This window comes from Lactuca virosa, chromosome 6 (assembly GCF_052849685.1).
Source record: "Lactuca virosa cultivar CGN04683 chromosome 6, Lactuca_virosa_CGN04683_v6, whole genome shotgun sequence".
NCBI lineage: Eukaryota > Viridiplantae > Streptophyta > Magnoliopsida > Asterales > Asteraceae > Lactuca > Lactuca virosa.
Genome location: NC_136431.1, coordinates 5,401,409 through 5,410,187, shown reverse-complemented (window position 1 = coordinate 5,410,187; position 8,779 = coordinate 5,401,409). Strand labels below are relative to the sequence as shown.

The following is an 8,779-nucleotide window of genomic DNA, read 5'->3' as shown; positions in this document are numbered from 1 at the left end:
TTAGATGATGTAATCATGTATTAGTTAGGACATAATTTATAAAGGTTTTTTGACGAATTGTATATGTTGACAGAAATTGTATAGAAAAGTATTGTTTTTGTTGGATTGAGCTGAAATTGCAACCCAATTTTCTTATTTATTCGAAATAGCAATGTACTTATAAATACTTTCGTTTTTAACCCACAATAATATCATATTTTCGTTTTTAACCCATGCTAGCATCATATTTTTGTTTTCACCCACAATAGCATAGTAATTTTGTTTTTCACCCACAATAGCATCATAATTTTGTTTTTAACCCACAATAGCATCATAATTTTGTTTTTAACCCACAATAGCATCATATTTTCGTTTTTAACCCACAATAGTATCATATTTTCGTTTTTAACCCATAATAGTATCATATTTTTGTTTTTCACCCACAATAGCATCATATTTTCATTTTTCACCCACAATGGCAACCTAATTTCAGTTTTGACACATATTTTCAATTTTGACCCATTATTATCACATACTTATAGTTTTTAATCCAAAATGACATCCTACTTTCATTTTGAAACACATAAGAACAACCAAGATGCAATTTTAAACACAAAAATCATAAATAATCAACAAATTTTCTTTTAAAAACTATAAAAAAATGTTAAGAAACATAAAAAATTTCTAGATTATTTATATATTGTTAACAAAAAAAAATGTCAAAAATGCCAAGAAGCATATCGAATTTTCCTTTGCTCACAAAAACAACACAACTCATCATTATGTCTCTTCCAACGATTCATCTGCCTGATACATGTAAAAAAAATATTGTTAATATAATTATTAGAGTTCTAAATCATTAAAATTAAATTAAATTAATATTAAAAGTACCTTTCTTTTGGAACAACTAGTAGCGTAATGACCCAATCATTGACAGTAAGAGCATGTACGTTTTTTGGGGGCTTCTAAAGAAGACCTAATTCTACTAGCAATTTTAGGACGCCCTTTTGTGGTAGTTGGACCAAGAGGATCACGGACAGATAATTGTGGCATCATCTCTATTTGCGAAACTCCCATACAAGAACCTTGAGATGCATTCTCCAAAGACATAGATTTCTTTCGATTTGTTTGATCATCCAAAAGACTTATCAATAGCGTATTGACTTTTTGTATCTCTGAGGGGGAGTCTCTAGCTTGTTCAATTAGTTTAGTAAAATTTGAACGGATACACCATAGTGTGTAGGCACTAACTCCATTTTCATTATTTATTTCTCCGAGTCCGATACTAGCACTACCCAGTTTGTACCTAACATTAAGGGTCCATCATGGTAAAATATAGTGACTCGGGAGTTCTTTAACGTGCTTCTTCTTCATCACATATAGGCTATGTTTACATAAAATCTCATTTGTCTCATACTTAGCACAGGAACATGTGACGCTGACTTGATCCAAAGAACGAAAGGTAACAATGCGCCAATATTTTTTATCAACATCCAATTGCCCAACTCGGTATGTGCTTTCTTCGGTAGTTTTTCCTATAGTCTCATGAGTCAAATTGGTAATAGCTTCGGTCCATTCTTTTTTGAAAGTATCAAACATCTTTCTAGTATAACATTGACCTGCTTTTGCTTCGATTGGATGCACTGAAGAAAGAACCGGCCTCGAGTTCATAGTCTTGAAGTCTTCATCTTCTTCGGCGGCCCTTCGAGACTCAACTGCTTTGTCGTATTGTACAACAAATTCATTCAACATGGTCCTCGAATTAACAAATCCATCAAAAAATGAATTGATACTCTCACTTCGTCCGGTTGTTGTCATACCAGCAAAGAAAGTATCCTTCAAGAAGGGTTTAACCCAATGTATACGTTGGTTATACATGTCACTAATCCAACAATTACTTTCCAGTTCATACTTATTACGCATAACTTCCCATTTTGCTTCAAATTGTTCAATGGTATCACTATTTACCCATTGTTTGTGCGTTTCTTGAAAATCACTATAACGGGAAACATACGATCGAAGGTGCTCAGTTTCATGCTTCATGATATGCCATGAACAAAAACGATGTCGAGTATTCGGAAACACTTTTTTTATTGCATTTCCCATTGCTTTGTCTTGATCTGTTATAATTGCCTTTGGATACTTATTAAACATACATTTGAGGAAATGTTCAAATAACCATTCAAATGTCTCTTCCTTTTCATTTTCAAGCAATGCTCCACCAAAAAGTATAGACTGCCCATGATGATTCACCCCAGTAAAGGGAGCAAAAGGCATCTTGAACTTGTTAGTCATATTAGTGACATCAAACACAACAACATCTCTGAATTTTGTATAAGCATCTCTTGATCTACCATCAGCCTAAAAGATATTTCTAGGATACCCATCATCAGACAAATCCACAACAAAATACTGGTCACTATCAACTAATGTTTTATCTTGAAAATGTTTTATAAGTCCATAGAACTCCTTTCCTTTATGTTGCTTTCGTTGCTCGGATAAGACATCGGCACATTGCTTTGAAGTAACATCAGCTACATTTGAGGTTTTCATTGTATTAACAGCCTTTTTAATCTGAGAAGGTTTCAACCCTGCTTGACCAAATTGCACCATAAGAGATTTACCTTCTATTGAACGGTGGAAACTCTTATGAGATCGATGCTTCATAACCTTCGTAGGTGTCATGGTCAAGTCGTGATTGTGTGTGTCATTAAACGAGTCCACCAACCATTTCCCATCCTCCTGTCTTGTTATTCGAAGCTTTGCTTGACATCCGGTTCTAACATCTCTACGACGTTTTTTCTCATTTTCACTTGAAGCATTTTTGTCCATCCTTTTGAAACCTTCTTTGTTGCATACATATATCTTCCGAAAAGGCTCATTTGTTTTAGGATTTTTAATTGTGTCATCTCTACGTATACCAAAGCCATGTAAAAATGAATAATCATTATAAAATGTATAAGCATCATCGGGTGTATCAAAAACCTTTCCAAGTATACTTTCATTGTTAACTTCATCTTCGTCAAATTCAATGTTCTCACTGATACTATTTATTTTTTCACATTCATATGTTGCTTCCACGTAATCATTTGTGTCACTATCTTCGGTTATATATGGTTCTATAGCTTGATTAGTTGCTTCGGCTTCACTCATTGTGGTCTGCAATAGACAACGATGCATATTTCCAAATAAAAGATTAACACCAAAATATTTTAACAAAATGACAATCAAGATTCTATAACGATGGTAAAAATTTTAATTTATAAACATGGTAAAAATACTAAAACGATAATGAAGAAAGGCTTACGAGAAAAATCAAGCCGAAATCAAAGATGCAAAAAAAAAAGAAGATGTTTTTCATTATCATTTTGTGACCTGTACGAAACTCATCTAAATAAATAACAAATTATGTACAATTTGTATGATTTACCTTAATTGGCTTCAATCTATAACCAATCAAACTGTTTTTATTAATGAAGTATATGTCTTCAGCCAAAAAAAAAAAAAAAAAAAAAAAAAAAAAAAAAACCACACACAACCAAAAAAATTGAAATTAAGGGCTACAAATAACTTTGTAAAGTTAATATATGTGTATGAATTGCAAACGATTCCAACAAACCTTGAAAAATCACAATTAGTAGATATAAAATTATGATTTCAATTCCTTGTGAATTGAAATCTTCTTTTTATTTCAATTCGTTGTGAATGACAATTTGTTTTTGAATTCCCTGAATTGCGATTCCAGATGTCGATTTCTTGATGATGGAACGATTGGAACGTGATCACGATTAAGGAAACTACGTATTTTTTGTAAGGATTTATTTTATTTAGCAAATTAACCCACTAATCAAAACTACGTAGTTTTAAATAATGGGTACCTAATCTTATATAACCTTAAGGGTATATTCACTTTTCCATATATATATATATATATATATATATATATATATATATATATATATATATATATGGAAAAGTTCAATAGAGAACCATAATTATTGGTTTCTTCAAGGAACCAAATCTGTTTTTCAATTTCTAGAGATTATTATTTATCCAAAAAAAATCTAAAAATATCTAAATTCATAGATTAACATTGTGAATGTGAAAAATATTTTCCGGATTCACATTGTGAATTTTCAAAGATTCACATTGTGAATTTGACGTAAAAAAAATCGAATTTAATATGATTGGAAAAAGGATAAAAAGTTATGAATTTCTGTATTTTTAGTTTTTTTTGATAAAAAATAAGTTCTAAAAGTTGAAAAAAAGATTGGTTCCTTGGTTAATTATGGTTCTCTATTGAACCTCACCCTATATATATATATATATATATATATATATATATATATATATATATATATATATATATATAAAGCTAGCATTTTTCCTTGAACCTCATGCATTTGAAACCCCCATAAAAATTTGCAAACACCTCATGCATTTGAAACCTTCTATTTTAATGAATACCACTCAAAAGTCTCTTAATAATGATTAATAATTCAAAGGTTTTATAACTTATATAATATATTTAATAAACATTTAATGGATACTCTACTATAAAAATGTCAATCTTTTTGAGTAGACACACAAATACAAATCACATACAAAATTCACAAAGAAAACAAGTTTAAAGTTTTTTGTGTTGGTTGAGGGCTTTGAACAATTTTTCGAGCCATGTTATTATGTTGAAGTTTTTAATTTGTTAGTTTGTTATATACTAATTCTTTTTTGTATTTTCTTGATTTAAGTATTCTTTTAAGAATATCATTGTATGTTGTGGTTGAAATTTTAATGTAAATTAGATTAGATTCATGGTATCGATCATATGTTATTGAAGGTGATATATATAATATTTAATTAACTATTGTATACATGTTTGTATGTTCATGTTGCTTCAAAACAATAATTAATTAAAAATCATGGATATGTCATATCATCCATATTATCCATGTAAGCCTTTTTTAAAATGCAAATTGTCTATCTTATCATTTTATATTTTAGTATATGTTTAACATTTTAATTATAATAATAAGCGCTTTTTAAAAGTTTCTTTCACTTATTAATAATAACAAGTGGTTTTAAAATTAATAAGCAATAATTATAAATAATAAAATCAAATTACATGAATATGTCATATTATCAATGCAAGTCTCTTTTGAAATGCAAATTGTCTATCTCATCACTTTATTATTTAGTGTATGTTTCACATTTTAATAATAATATTAAGTGTTTCTTAAAAGTCTTTTTTAACTTATTATTAATAATAAGTGGTTTAAAATTAATGAATAATAATTTTAAATGATAATAACATCAAATTATAAATTACATTTACCTATAAATAAATTGTATTTTAAATGAACATCATTATTGAAATTAGAAAATGATCGCATAAGTAAAAATATAGATAATCAATAATAATAATTGTTAAAAATAATACTGAATAGAAAATTATATTTAATTTTATTAATGATGAATGTGGGTTAATGTTAATGAATATTATTGTTCAAAATAATTGAGATTATATATATATTAGTGTAAAAATATTATCTCAAAGTTAATGCCAATAACATAACCATTTTAAACATATATTTTTCAATATTTTAACAATATATTTTTAATTTTCGCTGCGCAATGCGCGGAAATTCGTCTAGTATATATATAAAAAACAAAACTTGATATATGCTCCCATGTTCTCTAATGGCTCCACTCGTGAATTACATGGGAGTATGGGACCATTTGAAAACCAATTCTAAAGTTACCAAATTCTCATTTAATGAATCATGAATAATTGAATGGTGTAGATTGGTTTGGGTTTTAGTCAATGGTTACTTTCAACGATCCAAATTTGATGGAGCCTGTATGTCCTAAGATTGAAATGACCATCACTACGACATCCGACATCCATATTCATTATTATATTTATTGAACTTATTCTATGAATGTTAAAAGGATTACATTGTTTCTATTTATTCAAATCTAATATTACATCCCAAGATTTGTATGTGTTCATCTAAATCTAATTAAAAAATCTCTCTCTCTCTCTCTCTCTCTCTCTCTCTATATATATATATATATATATATATATATATATATATATATATATATATATATATATATATATATATATATATAGGGGAGGGTTCAATTGAAAAAAAAAAGGTTGAGAATGAGGGAATCATTCTCAGCCACTCATTTATTTTTGCTGCAAAAGCCTCCGTCGTACCAGCAGAAATGGGAAATGAATAGACATGTGTTTTCCAACAAAACATATTTCCTTAAACTATGCTAATCATTACCTTAATATATACAAAAACAGAGTTTTTTTCGTTTTTTTTAATTTTTAGAAGCTATTTTTATCAAAAAATGATTTTAAATATACTAAAATTTATGATTTTTTATTCTCTACAAATAGACATCCATATTGATATAGTTTTAAGATAAAATAAAAAAAATTATTTTTTTTATATTTTCAGCTTTCGTTATTCATAAGTGAATAAAAATGCATCAGTTTTTATTACAGTACATTCGTTATTCACTTATGAATAAAAAATATGATTTATTTTTTTTACAATTTAAGTATCATTCATATATGAATATAACATATAATAAACATAGTATATTCATATTTAAATATTGGACGATGTATTCACTTGTGAATATTAACATAGTATATTTACTTGTGAATATTAGATTGTATATTCACTTATGAATATTAAATGATATTTCATATGTGAATATTACATAGTATTAAATGGTATATCACATGTGAATATTACATAGTATATTCACTTGTGAATATTAGATGATATATTCACTTATGAATATTACACATTATATTCACATATGAATATTACAAGGTATATTCACTTGTGAATATATTCACTTATGAATATTAGAAGGTATTTTGATAAATATATATAATTTTTATATGTTATTCACATATGAATAACATACAGACTTGCATATTTGTTTTGTGTTTTTAATAATCATATACTGATTCAGGTGAGAAAACATATTCATATGTGAATATAACGTGGTAATTTAGTTTATGCATTTCATCAAACAGTTGGAGTGCATACAAGTTAACTATTTTAAAAATGTTAAAAACATCAAGTTATCAATTCCAAATCATCATATACTTCCGATTTCGACTTCAGATGCGACATCCTATGTCTGATCGATTTCTCATTTTGATTTTGATTTCCGAAAATCCGATTGGGAACCTGTGAGTACTGATTCTGAGTCCTTCAATGTCGACTGTGACTGCGAGTCCAGAACTTCGATTCCAATTTCATGAACAGCGAAGAAATTCCGATTCCAACTGATTTTGTTTGCGAATCTGGGAAATTCCAGTTCCAAATCCGTTATGAACTTTAACAAATGCTTGCAAGCTACGAACATTCGGAGTATTCAACAAAGAAATCGATGAAATTGATGAATTTGGGTTGTGAATCTGTCTTGAACGGCGAACCTCCCAGCCACGAATATCGATGATTGATTAACACTGGATGACATTGATGATGGTTTAGTTGAAGAAATCTGGATGATTGTTGAAGGTTGGAGGAGAAATTTTGATGATGAACGAATTGTTATCGAATTCTCTATAGTTACGTATTTGAGATTGAAGGTTATTAACATATTTACAAGTTTGCCACCGTGTCTTTTTATGCTTAGATTAAATGAGTGGCTGAGAATGATTCTCCCATTCTCAACCTTTTTTATTTTCTCAATTGAACCCACCTATATATATATATATATATATATATATATATATATATATATATATATATATATATATATATATATATATTTCATGTATATATTTGTTTCTCGTATATACAATTATCTTTGTCAATTGTTGCCTAGATCTTGTTTTGATCATCTATGATGTATCTAGTTTCTTTTTTATTTAATATGGATTTGTTGGAAATTTTAAAGGTTAAAATGACAAGTTGATCAATTTCTTTTGTCCCACCCTTCTGGTAGACATAAATATTGCTGGATTTATATATTTTTTATACCTTATCTTTGAGTAAATCAGTGAAGGTGATATATATATTCAATCCATATCAATATCCCATCCTCACTATTTTTTTTTGTCTCACATAGGTTAGGTGACGGGAAGAAACATAAGTTTGTTTATATATCTTTTTTCTCATTTAAAATAATAAAATATTGATTCTATAGGTATTAGTTGTTATTCCCATAATAAATAATAATTTTTTAGAGAAATGATTTTAAGAGTGTAGAATTTAATGCTATGCTTTTCAAACAATGTAAAATTTATTTTCTTATAGCCTTTCAGTTATTTGATTTTTATTAACATGACATCTAATAAGTATTTTGATTTTTTTTTGGAAGGGATTCAACATAAAATGGTTGTTTTGAAAAAGAAATTACACTAACCTTTAGGGTTTCTATCATTTCTCAACCTCCATCACTTGTGAAACCTCCTTGGTGAAACCCTAATCTCTTTGGCGTGTTTGTGCTTAGAAGCTATATTTGTATGATTTTGAAGATGAAAGTTTCCATTTTAGGTCAAATGATTTACCTTCTCGTGACGTCATTTAGCTATGCAAGTCTCCAAGATCCAACATTTAAGGGTTTTGCGTAACGTCTCAAAAATCCATGGAAAAAGTTTCATTTTTAAAACATTAATCCATGCAACAATTTATTACCAAAACATATAAGGAGAAAAATAGTATTTAAACATCAGTGTAAAAATCATAAATAGTCACAGTGGAATAAACTCTGGGGGATGCTATGCAGTCACACCAGATCGTTCCCTTTTAAACTAGAA

The 8,779-nt window shown here is 28.2% G+C and overlaps 1 pseudogene; it reads right to left on the bottom strand.

The window, feature by feature from the left end:
- Window positions 1-759: 759 nt before the first annotated feature.
- LOC145121295 (protein FAR1-RELATED SEQUENCE 5-like) lies at window positions 760-8,546 on the bottom strand (annotated as a pseudogene).
- Between the last annotated feature and the right edge of the window lie 233 nt (window positions 8,547-8,779).